General features: G+C 35.7%; 1 pseudogene; it reads right to left on the reverse strand.

The window, feature by feature from the left end:
• Positions 1-12,509: 12,509 nt before the first annotated feature.
• LOC105986832 lies at positions 12,510-13,097 on the reverse strand (annotated as a pseudogene).
• Between the last annotated feature and the right edge of the window lie 5,629 nt (positions 13,098-18,726).

The following is an 18,726-nucleotide window of genomic DNA, read 5'->3' on the forward strand; positions in this document are numbered from 1 at the left end:
AAGGGAATACTAACCAACATTTTTCAAAGGACTGTCATATGAATTGAACCCTTGAGTTCAAATAGATTTTATTTTGACAATTGCTGCTTTGTAATGTCAAAGAAACTATTTTGCCTAGAGGGAAAAACACTTTGTTTACTCCATTCATAAAAGATTTTGGCAGGGCATGATGAGCCCTATTTTTTAAACAACCCTCAACATAACATACTCTTTGCTTTAGGCTTATACATTTTATGAGGTATGTCAGACATTCTGAACATTACATTATAAAAGACTTGTTCAATGGTAACTCAAGAAACTGGTCCATTTTAGCCAGTTCTCAATATGATCATTGAAATCAGATCCAGAGTAATAATGTCTAAAAGATTATCTAACATAATTTGCATGACCAATTATACATTCTAAAGGCATTACTGTACTCAGTTGAGGGTATATAGGAAACCTGCTTGAGGGGAAAATGGGACAAGATAAGCAATTCAGTCCTTTTGTGTTTGGAGTCTAAGTGACAAAAGGTACCTGCTAGGAATTACAGACACAGGTTAAGGCAAGATCACTTCTGATCTTACCTACTAGTAGTAGATACTCCTTAACAGCTTTTATTTTTACAAGAACATTATATATCTACAAAAAGGCCAATTTCTGTTATTATATATAATGGTTAGATATGAATTCTGGTGGGATTATTTGTTGAAACAATCTAATTACTATGAATTCAAAATATAAAGCTTTTTAGAATCAGACTGTATCAGATTATAAATGAACCACATGGTTATTGTAAGGTAGGTAATAAGCCTAATTCCCCATAAAATTATTCTTGTTCCATTATAATCATATTGCATAAAATTAACCATACTCTAAATGTTTCTTAAAGCCAATGCTATATATATATATATATATATATATATCTGTCTAGATATACATACAAATATAGATATTTGAATGTTTTTAATTCCCTAAAACTCTGGTTTCCCATAATGGAAATCATGAATTTATTAAGGAATATCATGAATTTCTAAATTATAAAATGCAATGACAAGAAAATATATGTATAAAGGCCATTGTACTTTTAGATAAAAAGAATATTTGGAGAATAAAAAATGGATAGAAAGAATACTATGCAGAGGAATAAAATGACACATGAGGCAGGAGAGAGGTCTTAGAAGGCCTTCAAGTCAGTTAGTCAGTGTAAGGATTAAGGAAGATGAAGAGGTTTATAAGACTTTAAGCAAGGAAAAGACAGAATTACATTTACACATATAAACACATGTGTAATATACATGTGTGTACACACATGGATGTGAGTGCATATATACCCATACACATATAAATATATTTAATGTATATTATACACTATAATACATAACATTACCTGATACATAAAATCCCAGTGGCTGCAATGTTGATACTGAAGGGTATCAGGATGGAAGTAGAGATCTGTTAGCAGAAAAGAGACTGACGCTTGGGCTAACTTCAACTAGGCAACTGAATATCTCTAGTGATAGTCTGAAATGAGTTTTCCTAGGGCTATGTTTTCAGGGTTGTTTTTTGTTTTTTTACTTCCCATTAAATGGAAAGGCAGTCATGATGCTGTTGAAGTAAATTGGTGAGGATTCTTGGACCAGGGTGGTGCTAATGAAAATGAGAAGAAATAACAAAAACAAATCAATTGTCTTGCTCCATTTTACTGACTAAGATGGGCATAACTGAAAAAAAGAGATGAGATACTATAGGTTAGATAGAGAGTAGGTCAGGCCTTCACCATCTTGGCCACATGGTGGATGGTAGGTCTGGCATCTTGTGAAGGTCAAGTCCGCACCTCCCAGGTGAAGGGCATGCCTGAATCCCTGGAAGAGGGCGGGGGGGGGGGCGGGGGGGGCGGCGGAACGGCTCTGTCCAGTGCCAGGGACTTGGAGTTTCCTGTGACCCTGACCCATGATCTGACCCTATTTAGGCGTGGACCAGCTCAGGCACCAATTACGGCCATGACACAAGTCTCCATTTTCGTGTCCGGTCTCCTGGAGGTTCTCGGGTCACCATGGCGTCCCATTTCAGCTCTCCATTGGAGCTGAATTGGTTTGTTGGTATTGTTTTTGTTCTTTCTTTCTTCTCTGGACTGTTTCCTAACCGTGTTAAGTGTATTTGCGGGCTGCAGGCTGTTGTAACAATTGGCTGCCTGCAGACCGCTAGTGCGCCAATAAAGACTGCGAGATTCAATACTTCAAAATGTGGCTTCCCTGATTTCTCACCTTACAACATAGGAAAGCTAGATCTGACCTTTATTCAGTAACAAATCCTACTCTCAGTAGGTCTGTATAAGGTATCCAATTAATGAATATTACATCTGGTTTCTCAACCTTTGTGGACTCCATTGTCCTTGGGTGCCTTTTAATTCCTGAGCCCCTTCCAAAATTATTCCAGGAGTGTTCAAAAACATTTTAAAACACAGATAAAAAGCAAAATTTCCTTAGCTATGCAGCATCTTCAGTTGTATTTTTCTGTGAAATATGAACAATGTATTTATAGTTATATAAGATATATATTATAACAAGCCATTATTCTTTCTATGTTTGAGGAAGCCTGGCAACATTGCATTTAGATCAGCACTTGTTTTCTTTTTTCATTTAATGATAGGGAAGGTACTCATCTCCTTTATTAGGCAAGTGCTTTACTACTGAGTTACATCCCCCAAGCCCCAGTATTAAAATTTTTAAGTAAAATATAAGCTCTATTCTTATATAAGCTGTACCTTCTCTAAAGTATGTTCAAAGGAAAAGGAAAAGTTGAAAAGATACGTAATAAAAAGGAGAAAAAAAACCTAGAGAATATATTATATAAAGAGAAGCTGATAAGGAAAATTAAAAGGAGGATTTTTACAGGAGTAAAACAATTTCATTTTATTGTAAAGACCTAAATGAATAAAAGAAGACTTTGAATGTGAGGATGATTAAAAAGACAAAATCATTAGCTAAAGATATTTACAAGTTTAGACTCTTTCATTTTGATTGTAATTTTAATTAGCTGGACACAGGGGGGGAAGAAAATGAAAGCCTACATCATCTACTTACTCTTTAAATTGCATTCCACCTTAATTTTCTGCTCTTCAGTTCTTAATTTTCTCTATTTTTGTTCTAAGTAATCCGGTTATCAGGCTAAAGTGATTTTCCCTCTGCCAGGTTTAGCATTCAGTATTTGCATTTGTGAACTGAAAGTTCATTCCATTGCTTTAGTTTTTATTCTTTCAATAGCAAAAACTCTCTACAGGTAACTTTTTTCAGTCCTTTGTCTATACAGCAGGGTGCTTTGCATACCCAGACAGTTAGATGACTAATAACAAAGGCTCCTATTTTTAAAATAATTATGCTCTATTTACACAGTTTTCCACAAAATTTACTCATAAAATTTGCAGCAAACCTTTAAAAAGCTGTAGTTTTACTATTCATTGTAACGATTTTTCAGCAGGCAAGCAAGCTGCCCATTTCTATGTTTGGTAAAGGAGAATCTGACAATTCAGTTGTAGTCAATCAAATATAGGATTTTGTGTGTACATGAATAATTTTTAAAAAATTATCTGGATATGAAACAAAACATCTGTTCAGTGTACCCTACTTTTCAAAGGGTTTATCTTCAAAATACTATCTGGCTTTTTAGTAGGCTATCTATTTTGTTTTCACTTGTTAAAACAAAATTAGCATAGCTAACCATGTATTATGTGTCTATAGTTTGCTGGTCTTCCAAAAGAAATAAACTCAAATAATGTGAAGCAACAATGTTGAAGTGCCTTGAGGGTCTGGGAATGAAAGAAATTATTTAAATAGTGACAATTGTTATTATTCTGACATGGATAAAAAGTAATAATTGGGATATAGCAGAGAATAAAATGAATTGTGCTATATCAGAAACAATCAAAGCATACAGTTATCAGGCTAGAAGCTACATATTCCATGTAGAAAAATAACATGTTTATGTGTATCTATATAAATATATATGTCTACACATTTATATATGTGTATGTTTAAATATAAACATATATGCATATAATTTATATATAATATACTATATATGTATGTATTGTATTGGGGAACACACAAGTAACTATCTTAGTAATAAAACGTATCAGATTATACCATTGGGTGCCAGTTCAGGATGGTGTAATTTAAAGCAGGTCCTTGTTCTCAGAAACAGTATAGAAATAGGGCCAGTAACTTGAATTAGGGAAAGTTTATTTGAAAGTGAAAGAACCAGGTTGAAGGTACAGCTCCAATGGTAGAATGCCTACCAATCACAGGGCCTATATGTCCCCCGACCCCCTCCACACACACACACACACACACACACACACAATAGAAAACTTTTTAAAAAGAAAAAAATCTTTGAAGAAAGCACAACCTTTCATATGGAGAGAGGACCAAAGAGGAGTCCAACAGTCCTCTTGGGAGGCCCATTTTTATAGTACAGGCTCCTCCCATTTCTCTTCCTCTAGGCTTTAGCTGATTTCCTAGATGGCTTGTACATGGGCCACCGAGGCTCTTGTCATTGGTTAGCCAGACACTCAGGGTATTATGGGACCAAGAAGAGTTTGAGCAGGAAGAGACATTTGAGCAGGAGCCTGAGGCACTGTAGGAACAAGAACTACCATGATGGGACACATGTTAGCCGCATGTCAGTTCTACAACTTTTTACTCCCATCTGCATAGTTTCCTTTCTCTCTCAAAACATAGCAAGAAAACCGCAGCTCTACATTAGTTGTGTGATGTCTAAAATTTCATGATTTAATTATTTCTTTAAAGCTTTTTTTCAACTTAATATGAAATGTTCCAGAAGACTAAAACCTACTGTACATAACTCGTTGCATTATTTTAGAACTGGAATATCGATACTGGATCTAAGTAATGCCATCTTGGGATCTAAATAGAAGTTAATAGAAGATGGTTACTTTTTGAGAACTCTAGAAGTTATAGAGGACATTCTTTGGATTGGATATGTATCATGAGTTGTAGGGTTCCAGGAAGCTCATGCTTCCCCTAGATAATTGGGGTCCTGATGTTCCCCTGGATTAAGTATCCCCATCTAGTTTGCTGTGTTTATATATAGCTCCTTTATTAGGAATAATCTTCATCTAGCATACTTCATGTATAACACTTTTGTTAAGCTGTTAAGGCTTAGTCTCTACCTCAACATGTGATTTTTTTAAGCTATGTGCTAGTTATGTTCTGGCCTGTACATTTTTGTGATAGGAGTTCTGCCTGCAGACGCTGCCTTTCTAATAAAGACTCCCAGTTCAACCTCCTAAATTGTGTCATCTCCATATATCTGGGATTGAATTCCCATACAACAGAACTAGGACGAGATAATTTCCAGATAAAGAATTTAGAAAAGAGGTGTAAAGCAGAGAAGAATGAAGAGGTTGAAGTAGAGGGAATGAAGAAGGAAATAGAAGGAACTTTGAAGTTGAAAAGGTGAAGCAAATGAAATGCAGCAGCACAATGATCATGTTCCTGATTAAGCCATAAATGTGATGATAGTTAATGTTATAACCATTAGAAATTGAGAGTAAGAAAGGCCACTGAAACTCCTTATTTGGAATTGTTTTAAGATTGGATTCTTAGGCCTTTCTAGAATACTATCTGTGTGACAATGAGGTGATGATATTGATTAATTGTCCTGCCTGAGATGAATCTCTCCTTAAAAATGAGTCATACATAAAAGGTCTTCTTTATGAGCACTATTGGGGTGATGTACAGATTTGTTTACAATTTGGATAAGCTGTAGCAGCACAGATATTTGATGTCAGTGTTTCATGCTATTCCTGGCTTGTCTCTTTTATCTAAGAATTGTAGTATCTTCAGACTCTTGCACAAAATCAAAGGAAGTGCTTTCTTAGTACACAGATTCCTGAAACCTCATCCTTCTTTAGGATCAAATAAACCCCATTTTTGACTGCAGAAGACTATTAACATGTTAGAGGAGTAAAAAAATCAGAGTGACAGGCAGGTGATACTGCCACCCACAGAAGATCCCTACCAGGATCCCCCTGGCTCTACATCACCTCCCACCACTCCTTCTGTAACAGTTTAAAACACTATGGTAATTGCTTGTTTAGTCAGGTCCCCTGTTTCATATTACTCTCAAGTCTCCAGAATCTAGTTCTGTTTCTGGAATATGGCAAGTGCTTAAATAATACATGTTGAAGAGATTATTAAATTAAGAAATACATTTAAAGCAGACCATTTGGTTAATTTTCTGTAAAAGGGTTTCCCCTGGTTATGGCTTAGAACTTAAATGTCCCTTTAGAGGATTCTGTGTTGAGGGATTGGTCTCTAGTAGCTGATGCTGTAAAGAAATGGTAGAAACTTTAAGTGGAGGAGGGAGCTAGTTGAAGAAAGTAGGTCTCTGGATCTGAGTCTTTGAAAAGTATATCTTGTCCCCAGCCCTTTCTCTCTTTTCCTCCCAGTTACTGTGGGGTGAGCAACTTCTTTCTACCATATACTGCCTACCACAGTATTGTGCCTTGCCATAGAACTTTCAAAAACAAAAGTGACTATGGACCAAGCCCTCTGAAATCCTGAGTGAAAATAAATCTTTCTTCTACTGTTTTTCTCAAAGCACCAGAGGGCTGTACAAACACAAAAGGTGAAGAATTGGTTTTGCCTGCATCATCAAACAGAAATAAAATCAATAACTTTTGGTTATGAAATCATTACTGTGCATTAGAAATTATTCTAAATACTTTCAGCATAGTAATTCAAGCAGTTATATAAATGGACTAGTACTACTATTACTATTTTTCAGAATAAAGAAAGGTTATATAAGTTTGCCTAAAGTGACACTTCTATTAAGACAGGATTAGGATTGAAACTGAGGTGCTGGCTCTTAAACCTGCTATCTAAGCTATTATTCCATCCATTGTTGAAGTAGTAAAGCGTCTGTACATGTAGGGTCTAATGATTGTAGGAATTGGTTCTTACTCTCAAGAGAGTTTACAATAATTAAACATGCATACTTTTCTGAATAATACGTTCACTTATTTTTGCTGAATGTATAAGGAAACAAAGGAAAAAGGAGAGGGAAGGTAGGTGGGAAGGAAAGAGAGAGAAGGGGCCTGAGTTCTTCAGCAAGCTTGTAATTTGTTTTCTCTGTCCCCGTAAATGAAAAACTCTCAAACTAGCACTTAACCTAAAAAATTTCTTTGACTATTTTTTTAAAAAAATCTAACAATTATTCTTTTTTTGACAATTATTCTTTATTAGAAGAAATCTCATCAATGAAAATAACTTGAAAAAATCTTCTGCATTTAAATGTATGTCAATATATTTAAGATTTTTCATAGGCAATTAATTTCAAAGTGCTACCAATTTCAACACCCCCTCTATAGTGTTTACTTATATTCTGAAACTATGCAAGGATGTGGCATAATAGAGCTACTTCATTTTTACTGATGATCATGAAACCTTAGAAGAATTTAGTTTCATCAAATTTCTAGACCGAAATAGCAATATAATATCATGTTTTTAAAAAGAAAGAAGTGACTTTCTGCTTGTAAGAAAAAAAAAGGGGGGTCAGGTGCAGTACTATGCATATCAAAGGCATATGAAACGTCATTGCTTTGAAAAGAAATAAAAGAATAACAAGTTTAGAAAATTAACTATCAAATTACATTTTTTAAAGAGGGGCAGTTAAAATGTTGATGAACAAATATAAGATGATGACTCAGGGGCACTAAAAGTAGAAAATGTGTGGGTTCTACCAGATAATACAATAAGTATGCCAAGTTTCACTTTATAACCCATTGTGATTAAACAGCATCTTGCTGAAAGTGCAGATGTGATACTACCATAGTAAAACTAGCCTTTTTAAAGATGTTTCTAATTAAACCATGAAAAATCAAAAAGAAAATGTTGAGAGAAGCCATTTTGAAGACTTTATTAATGGTGCATTTATGGAAGAAAGCTTTATTAGATTTAAGCTAGCAAATGTTAATGCTGGTATATAATATGATAGATAAGCATTTTTCCTCCCTAACAAGTCTTGTCTTTCAGGGTTATAAGATTTTTGTTGTTGTTTTGGTTTTTCAATATAAGCAGTTTGACTCTGATACATTTTGATGTTTGTTACTGCTTTAATTGATCTCTACCTGAGAATGACTTAAATGATGCTGCCATTTCTATGCAATTGGCATTTGATATTTCACATCAGTGAAAAATTCAATGTTTGCACCTTTAACTAAGTCTTAAAATGTTCTGTTATCCATTTGGTTGAGCTATCAACTCAAGGCTACCAAAGGTCTTACTAGTGTGTATCGAAAATTGTTTCTGTTTAGATTGATATTTACAATGACTTTAACACCAACATAAATTGTGTGAATATTAAAATGGATTTGTTAAGAAACCTTTCCTTCCTCACTACTGCTTTTATGGGGGGTCTGGTGCAAATAATGAGGTGACACACATTTCATGAATATTTGAGGGCATTTACATCAAAATTCTCTACTTAAAACTAATTTATCTTTCTTAATATAATCTAGGAATTAAAATTTTATCCCTGGACACTGTAACGTGAAGGCATCTATCTATATGTGCCTTATTTGTGACGCATCAGAGGAAACGTGGAAAGCAGCCTTTCCTATGTTTTCATGCAGTGGGAGCATGCACATAACTGATTTGACTAAAGCACCTGTTTTCAAGAAGTACTGCAACAGCGGCCAGACCCAAAGATGTTGTGTTTGCAGTACATTCTGTAGTTCTTTTTGAGAAAAGCATTCAAGAAGAGAACTGTTGTAATTCAAGGGCATTCAGACAGCAGTTCTACAATTGACCACAAGCTTATGTTCATATATATATATATATATATATACACACACACATATATATGCATATATATACATATATATATAAACTCAATTAATTCCAAAGAGTTGCACAAATACATGACACTGCAGCTCTTAATTACATCCTTCCCAACATTAATTTTTCTTTATTAAAAACCACTTTTTTGTTTTTGTTAATTTAATAGTGAAACAAAGCAGGACATTTTCTGTTAATCTGCATATCTGTGATGTTTGTTTTCACATGTATTTGTTTATTACTACTAGTTCTTTGTTTTTAGCTATTATATCTTAATTTCTGTGTTATTTTTTATTCTCTGACCATCCACTTTTAATTGCATTTTATTTATATTTTATGCCTACAGTATTTTCTGAAATATTCACAAGGGATTATTGGAGATGATTTCTTTTGTCTTTATTCTCTTTTGTTCTTTGGTGGTCATTTATTTCTGTTTGTATATGTCTTGATCAATCTCTTTCATGTTGCATCTTTTACTCAGTGCCAATATACTTCCTTTTATCTATGTTTTAAGATTATGATGATAAAAATAAATGTACTTTGTGTTTGTGAGCAGGGTTTATTCTGTCATGCTTTGCTTTACGGTGAGTAGGGTAGAAGTCAGTCATCATTTTTCTAGGAGATCCAAAGCAAAATCAGGAACATTTTTCTCTTGCTGCTGAATTTGGCCTAAACAAGTGGTTCTCTTTCTGTGGAAATAGAAATTTTGATTTTGTTTCCTTTTTAACTTGAAAAGGCTTGATTCATGAGGAGTCTGCATGTTTGAGGATAATTGTGTGAATACAGGAGTGAGGGAGAGGATGGTGGATTTCATAGGCACCTTCTGTGAACCCCTTTCTTTCTAGCACTATATCTCCCTCCCAAGTGTTTGGGTCCAGCTCTTCTCCTGGGTTCAGAAGGGCAAACCACTCAGTCTGGACTCTGTGTTTCCAGGCCCCAGTCATTCCTCCACCCAAGTTTCAATTTGTAAAACTTGGTTGAAATTTCTCAGTTTATTTTAATATCTTCCTAGATTTAAAAATGTGGACATTATGGTTCAAACAATTTTTTTTTTACAAATGGAAGACTTTGTATTTTTAATTTATTTTAACTTATTTATAAGCTTTCCAAAACTAAGGAATTACCACATTAAATTTATGTGATATAAATATTTTTACCACCTTTATTCTCTGGCTTATTTTGATGTAAAAAGATTTTAAATTTTATATAGTTTTATCCCTCAGTCTTTCCTATTTTTACTTTGGAAAATATAGATACAATATTTTTACTTTGTTATACCTATATTGCTGAAAATCTGTTTAAACAAAACCTGACATGGAAGTTTCATTTATAGAAATTAGAAGATAGAATCATCCAAATGAATTAGGATTGTGTAGGAGTTGCAACTCACTCAACTCATTCTACTGCTTTTATTCAAACTTGTTCTTTTATTTGAGATTATCGATAGTTTTGAGATATAAAATTTGAAAGCATGAGTAGATGGTATATAATCAGTGTCCACACTGATTCTATTCCTAAATTACTAAATCTAACAATAAAACCATTTGATAAGTCTTTTTTTTACCCCTACTGAGTTTTTACATATCCATTTGTTGCATTTCATAGATTCTATTATCTTTTTGATCCATTGGCCTGTTGGTTGATCTACTTTATGCCAAACTGTACTGTTTTTATTAATGTAGAAATTATATGCTCTTATTTGTAATAAGGCTGATATCCTTTCATTACTATCACCCCAGATTTTTTTTGTCCAGTATTTAAAAATTATTCTTGACTGCATATTTTTCCAGAACATGCTGAGGAAAGTTATATTAATTTGTGTTGTTGTGCATTCAATATTTTGGAATTCTAGGCTATTATTTTTTGTTTTGATTCTAAGATCTTATTTACTTTAACCAAGTTTTTCTTCTTAGGGAACTAGCTCAGCATAATTGTGATTTTGTGGATTTTTTTTTTTTGGTGGGGGTTATTTACAGTTTTTTTCTTTAGGTATTTTGTGATTCTGACTCCATTATTTGGCACTCAATATCAGTTACCATGTGAGTCAGAAATTGCCTGGGGTAGGCCAAAATCCGGTTGTGGAGCAGGTCTACTAGGTACCCAGGAAGAATGCAATCATGGGCTAAAGAGAAGTAAGAATATTTGTCTAGGAGAGAATGTCATTGCCAAATTCCCTGCTAGACACCAAGGTTGTTAGAATAGAAATGGATGTGAGGAAGTGTGAAGCAGAAGAAAAACAGACTGTGATGAGATCTGGATCTATATTGTATTGAAATAGAAAGAGAGCCTGAATGGCTTTTAGAAGTACAGTGTGGTACGAAGGAGATGATCAGCAAGATACCAGAAAGGGATAAACCTGAACTTGCTCGTCTTAATTTGTTCATGTTGCTGTAAAAACAAAACAAAACAAAAAAACCAATACACTGTGTAAGTTTTGTGCAAGTTTATGATTCCAGGATGAAATCTTTCTTGTCAGAGATGGTCATCAGTAGATCTAAGAAGTTGGGAAGGGGGACAGTTCATGCCTTCTTCTATCTCGAGGATATTGCAAAGACTCAGAGGAGGATTGTTTTTCTTGTTTTAGATGTGTCCTATCCCTTTGCACACCACAAAGGTATGCACAGAGCAGTTCAACAAAACTTATCTTTAACTTTCTTTGGGACTGCAGCAATTCAGACAAGATGCTGTGACAAAACACTTCCCAATCAGTGGCATCTCCATCATTGAGCTATCAACTCCCCTCTTCAGTCTCTAAGACCAATCAAGTCTATCAAAGCAGCATGTGTAAATTTCTCTTGTTTTGCTGTTAAAATTTTCTCCTCACCTCAATTTCTTTGAAGGCATCATAGTTTATTATGGCATATGTATTTCTTACTTGCAACTCTCTGGTATTCCTCAAACTATTGTGATTCTTTAGAAAACAAATTTTTGATGGTTACTTAGTTTGACATTTTAAAACAACAGAAATTTATTCCTCATCATTTTGGAGCAGAGAAGTCCAAGGTCAAGGCAAGAATGGAGGAGAACTGGGGCTGGGAATGTGGCTAGTGGTTGAGTGCTTGCCTAGCATGCATGAAGCCCTTCCTCAATACCACATACACAGAAAAAGCTGGAAGTGGCACTGTGGCTCATACAGTGAGTGCTAGCCTTGAGCAAAAGAAGATCAGGGATAGTTCTCAGGCCTACAACAAAAAGAATGGATGAGGACTTACTTTCTTATGGCTTGTACCTTCTTGTATCTGTAGATGCTGAAGGGGTCTCCTTAAGCCCTTGAAAGAGCACTAATCTCAATCAGAAGTACACCTTCTTCACCAAGTCACCTCCCAAAAGCCTAACTCCTAACACCAGAACTAAGAATTTGACTTCAACATATGGCTTTTAAAAATAGTTTTATTATCTTTTAAGTAGTTATACAAAGAGGTTGTCATTTTACAAGGCAGAATATGAATACAATGCATCTTGATTGTCACCCCTGCCAACATTTTCACCCATCCCTCCAAACCCACCCCTTCCCTCATTTTTCTTAATTTTGTGGAGATGCTTGAATTTTTTTAAATAAACACCATTTATTTACTTTGCATTAAGACTTTATCTGAGTACATAACTAAATTGTTTCCACCCCACCCCATCCTGAAGGGTTAGTTTGTAAATGTTATAAAGTAGATAGGAACATTTGAAGGACTGGAACCAACATTAACTGACAATGAACAACTTCCATCTAAATCATCATAAAAATGTTTAAGTAAAAAAAAAAAGAAAAAGAAAAAAAGATACAATGAGGGCCTTCAATAGAAAGATCCTCATTTCATCTAATACATTCGCTCTTGGCTAGACTGTAACAAAATGGAAACAGCATTACTGTTAATACAAACTCCCAATATAGCACATTGTACACACCTTTGTTCCAAGCCCACCCCCTGTGCCCTAATGCTTCCAACTCAATTATTTCCCAGCCTGTTGGGCCTGCCGAGAAAGGAGTACGTAGATCTTCTCTTTGATCCAGTCTTTGCTATAACTCTGGTATGTCTGGGTATCAGCTCGGTAAACAAGGCAGCTGAGATCTGCCAGATGATCGATAAAATCAAACAATTGACTGATATCATACGTGATCGAGGGGCTATTGGGATTCATTCTCTTCAGATGTTCTTCATACATTTTACAAACACCTTACATGAATTCATTCACAGATTCAGAGTCAGCACAAGTTCTGCCTTCTGGCCTCTTGGTAGGCTACACCAGCAAAATGGGGTGAGACATGGCCCTAAACGCTTTGCTGCTGCCGCCAACACGATGCTTGAATTCTTGATTGCATTCTCCCCCACTTCTCCTTCTTCTTCTGCTCCTCCCTCCATGACCATCTCCCCCCATTTCAAGTACTTGTTTACTGGTGCTCATTTTGTTGAACTTTGTTCTTGCCTTTCTAAGGAATTATACTATTTGAATTCTCCCTTGAATCTACCTTATTTCAGTCAATACATTTGTATACCACTCAATGCTTTTACTTACTACTTTGTAAGCTACATATAACTTCCTCATGTGAGAGAAAACATGCAGCCTTTATCTTTGGAAAGGTTATATACATCCTGACCACAGAATTGTTCTGCTGAGAAGCAAAACCATGTGGGAAAGACATCCCCTGCTACATCCTCATTTAAAGTTGGGTCATTTTTCCTTTCCTTTATAGGGAAAAAATGGGAAAAGGAGTAGAAAAACATATATTTACTTATATGTGAAACTTATTACAAATTCTATTCTATTTGAAAGTAATTGTGACCTTCATTTTGTTTGAATTTGTTTTATCTGTGTCCCTCTTTATGTTTGGCCTATCTGTATTATGTTGTTTAAGCCATCTATCTTTTATCAGCAGAAAATTGTTTGATTACTTCCCAATATAAGTCAGGGTGTTCACGTGTATAACCATTGTTCATAGCTCTCTTCACCAATTGGAAAGTTAAAATTTTACCAAACAGTGTTCAAATGTTCATCTATCCCTCTCATTTTTATCCTCTTAATCTCTAGCCTTAGGTCTATTTTAGAATCTTGAAATTATTTTCAGTTATATCTTAATATATTGTTTCTGATCTGTTTGGTCTGTTCTTTACATAAACACTAATTTATTTGAATTTCTTCCTTTTGTTTTTTTTTATTTTCTTGGTGGCTCCAGAGTTATTTTTTGACTCAGGAGCTTTGTAGCCTTCAGTCCTTTTTGTTTTAGTTATTTTTCCAAAAGGGTGTTGCTTCCTCTCCCTGCCCCCACAGGGCCAACCTCAGACCAGGATTCGCCTACATTCTCTGGTTAGATGGAACCAGGGATAGGCATTACTATGCCCTGCTTGTTTAAGACATAACCTCCATATTTTTTTTTCTAGTGCTGGCTTCAAACTGATCCTTGCAATCCTCACCTCCCGAGGCACTGCAGTTACAGGCATGCATCACCACACCAAACACCTCATTCCCTCTCCTTCTCTTCCCTTTCTCTCACTCTCTCCCTTCATCCTTCTCTCTCTCCTTCTCTCTGTCCTTTTCATTCTCCCTTCCCCCCTTTTCTCTCCTTCTCTCTCTCCCTCCCCTTTTTCCTCTCCATCTCCCCTCTCTCACTTACCCAAGACTGGGACTTTGAACTCAGGCCTTCACTCTTGCTCATTTTTTGTTATTGTTGTTGATTCTGTCAGCCTCAAGAGAGTGAGCTGGGTGGGTTGAAGGTGCCTGGTAAAACCTGGTAGGTGTGGTATTGAAGGTTTATCTATTGGCCTTTGCTGTTAGGGCTGTGGGGGATGGAGTTGCAGGTATGCTACTGAAGTCAGCTCTTGTCTAAAATTTTTTGTCGTGTTGGGATATCACTTTCCTGTTCCTTTGACTGGAGAGTGCATATTTTTTTTTGGAGGCATCATGTTCTACATCTCTTGACATTTTTCTGACTTTGTCCAGTCTGTATATAGCAGATGTTAAGAAAATCCAGGGAACTCAACCCCCATGCTGTTCCTTGGGGCCAAAGGTCCCTAGCCTGTCTATCTTCTTCTTCTTTTTTCTTTTTTAAATCGTAAAAATACCATACCGAGGGGTTACAATTACATGGGCAAGATAATGAGTACATTTCTTATCAAGCATTGTAGCCTCCTCCTTTGTTTCCCCTTCCTTCCCCATATCCCTCCCCCCCCACCCCCCCTAAGCAGTTCTCCCCCCACACCCCCAAAGTTGCAAAGTTTGTTTTTTGACCTAACGACTTGTACATCTCATTGTTGCAATGGGTCCACCTGTATCCCTATTTAAACAATTTGCTTTTTACCTTCCCCTCCACAAATTATACCAACATCAAATGAAGTGAAAGCAGGGGTTATACCGAGGGGGAGGGACATACAAAGCAACAAAGAAATCACCTTATAAATATGTTAGTAACAATTGCATGAAAGCAAAAACATTTGAACACTTATCTTGAGGTTCATTTCACCTAACCTCAACTTATCTGACCTTTTCTGCTTGTCTCAGACATATACTAGATATTGCAAATAAGGGAAACCATGGGACCTATGTTTCTTTGGGCCTGGCTTACTTCACTTAATATAATTTTTTCCGAGTCTTTCCATTTCCTAACAAATCGGGCAATGTCATTCTTTCTGATGGAGGCATAGAATTCCATTGTCTATATATATCACATTTTTTTGATCCATTTCCTATGACCCAGCAATCCCACTTTTGGGCATTTACACAAATGATCACAAACAAGAACATACTAAAGCCACCAGCACAACTATGTTTATTGCAGCATTATTTACCATAGCTATGATGTGGAACCAATCCAGATGCCTGTCTATCTTCTTTTCTGTATCTTTGACAGTCATGTTTGTTTTAAATAATGCTCCAGATATAAGCTATTCCTTTGGGGCTGGGAAGGTGGCTCAGTGGTAGAGCACTTGTCTTGCATGTGTGAGGCCCTGGTTTCGATTCCTCAGCACCACATAAGCAGAAAAAGCTGGAAGTGGTGCTGTGGCTCAAGTGGTAGAGTGCTAGCCTTGAGCTCAAAGAATAAGTTTCACTACATTTACTCCATATTTCAGGAAACAAAATCATCTCTTCAATAAAGACAGATGGGACTTAAATCATGATAACATATTTATCTTTATTTTTATTTACTTATTTATTTTTGTCGTGCAAGAGATCAAACCCAGGGCTTTACATATACTAGACACAGATGTAGGCAAGAACGCTGAGCTAAATAAGCTAGCATGTAACATACATTTTCAAGAATGGCCCCTAGTTTGTACTTTTCTTTGTCTTAATTAGTCAAGAACACAAGGAACACCCAGCCCCCTCCACAATATGTGGTCAAGAAATGAATTCTAAGAATATTTGATATTTAATCCTCAAGTTAATTTCAAAATCATTTTTACTGCTTTCCCTACATAACAGCATTTGACTCATTTGCCTTTCAAAGGACTAGTAAACCTTAATTTGCTTAGCAGCTTTGAATGGATTTTTTTTTATTGTTTCTTACCACTGCCTTTCAACCCATGCAATTTGGAAACTAAATGCAAACTGTAAAACTCAATCAATTTGGTAGTATTCTTTTAATATCAATTTTTATATAATTAGCCCCCAAACTGTGTTCAATTACTAACAATTAATCTCATGCACTTTGAGGGACAACACTAATTTCACACTTAGCAGCATTTAAAAGAAAGGTGGTGTGAATACTATAGGGAAAAGTCCCTCCCTATAGAGTTATACATTATTATCACTGACTGGAGAATAAAAGGGCTTTCCCATTGCAATCCTCTGTAGAGGCCCCACATTCTCTTCAACTCTAGATCAGTACAATTGTGTAACAAATGCACATGCAAAATCACACACGTTTTAATTACAGGTTTCAGGGAGATAGCCAACCTTATTAAAAAATATTCTGAATTTTACATGTTCTTTTGACAATTTCCTTAAGTTATTACTTTTATGGATGGTATATGGTTAATAGTTGCATTGAAGCTGAGAAGCCTCACAATAGCACATTCATAGGATAAAGAATAAGCAGAAGGCAGAAAACTGTGGAGACTTCTTAGAAGGGAAGAAATGCTCTTAGAAGCCAGAAATCTTAAAACCAGAATGTAGTTAATGCATATTTAATGCAAATATGTTTTAATGTTACATGAGTTTTCTTAATTTCGGGGGTGGGGGTGGGAGGAGTGGTATCAGTGGTGAGGCTGGAATTCAGAGCCTGGGTGCTGTCCCAGAGCTTTTTTGCTCAAGGCTAGGACTCTACCACTTTGAGTCAGAGCACCACTTCTAGGGATCACTTGCAGTGATTAGAGACAAGACTCTCACAGATTTTTTTCTGTGCTAGCTAGCTTTGAACCATGATCCCCAGATCTCAGCATCCTGAGTAGTTAGGATTCCAGGTGTGAGCCAGGAGCACTAGGTTCTTAATACATTTTTATCTTTGGGGATTTTTGGTTGTTGGCACTACTGGAGGTTGCACTCAGGGCTTCATGCTTGCCCAGAAGGCACTTTATCACTGAGCCACACATTCAGCCTTTTTGAATTTTAACACTGGTTACTTTTGAGATAGGCTTTTCCTTCCTGCCCAGGTATGTACCTGGGACTGCAATCTTTTTGTTGTTGTTGATTGGCTGGTTTTTATTTTGTTTCCACTTCTCTGAGATGAAAGATGCACCGCCATACTCAGCTTCTGCCGAGAAGCCCTGCAGACTTCTCTGTCCTGACTGTCCTAGAATCACGATCTTCCTCTCAGCCCTCCACATAGCTAGGATGATTGGCCTGGCTGCTGTACTAAGCTCTTAGTTCAGAAGTCTTGCAGGTATGTCTGTGCTGACCTCCAACCATGATCCTCCCAGTCCCAGCTTCCTAAATAGAATTATAAGCATATGCCATGAGCACTCAGCTCTTACTTTATTTTTGTAATTGTACCAATTTCCAATTAATAAATTATACTATGCATTTTTCCTGATTGATATGCCTATAACTAATTTACCCTAGTGCTTGGCTTCTAAAGATAATATTATCACATCTGAATCATGTTGAAATAATTTTTAAACACAATTTTAATTTATCCTAATAATCCAAGGTCAAATATTATGAATAAGCCATGGTTGGAACTGAGTCTTAGTGTCAAAAAGTAATGAATATGTATTGAATTGTATGTCTTATGTTAGCAAAAGGTGTACACATTTTGTTTACTTGGGTATTTCATGATTTTGACCTTTTAGGTGCTCTGATAGAAGAGTTGTAGCCAATTTTAATGTTTCTAATGCATACTAAGACATGCAAATTGATGAGTGAATTATAATTTTTTTAAATTATAAGAACAGTTTATAGTGCAAAGTAGCATTGCTCCAGAGTTTAAATGGTGGCCTGGAAATACAAAGCTCTGCATTTTAATTTTTATTCACTCTCAGTGTAACTAAAGGCATAGTATCTTAATCTCTCTGTATCTTGGATTTTGAATCTATAGTCTGAGCCTAACAATTTCCTTCTATAGTTGGAAGTATATGAATAACTATGAACAGCGTTCATAAATAACTACAGAACAAAGAGTGGTTACAGTGAAAGTGTGTGTGTGTATCTGAGTATGTGTGCATGCACATACACATGTGGTATCCACATACATATATAAATATATTATCATGTAGAAGACCCAAAACAAAACTATGTTATATTTAATTAAACTTATTAATAAACAATGTTTATGAATTGTGTTACTCATACAAACTCAAAACAAATGATAAACTATTATAATACTGTGGAAATCTCTATATCCCGGTCTAGTAGCTTTATTAAAATGTTTGCAACAGCATTGAATGTGGTGGCCAGTGCTTATAATTTTAGCACTTGGAAGATAGAAGAATGATGATTCTGAGTTAAAGTCCCATATGACCTA

Source organism: Dipodomys ordii, unplaced genomic scaffold (assembly GCF_000151885.1).
Source record: "Dipodomys ordii isolate 6190 unplaced genomic scaffold, Dord_2.0 Scaffold37, whole genome shotgun sequence".
NCBI classification, from domain to species: Eukaryota; Metazoa; Chordata; class Mammalia; order Rodentia; family Heteromyidae; genus Dipodomys; species Dipodomys ordii.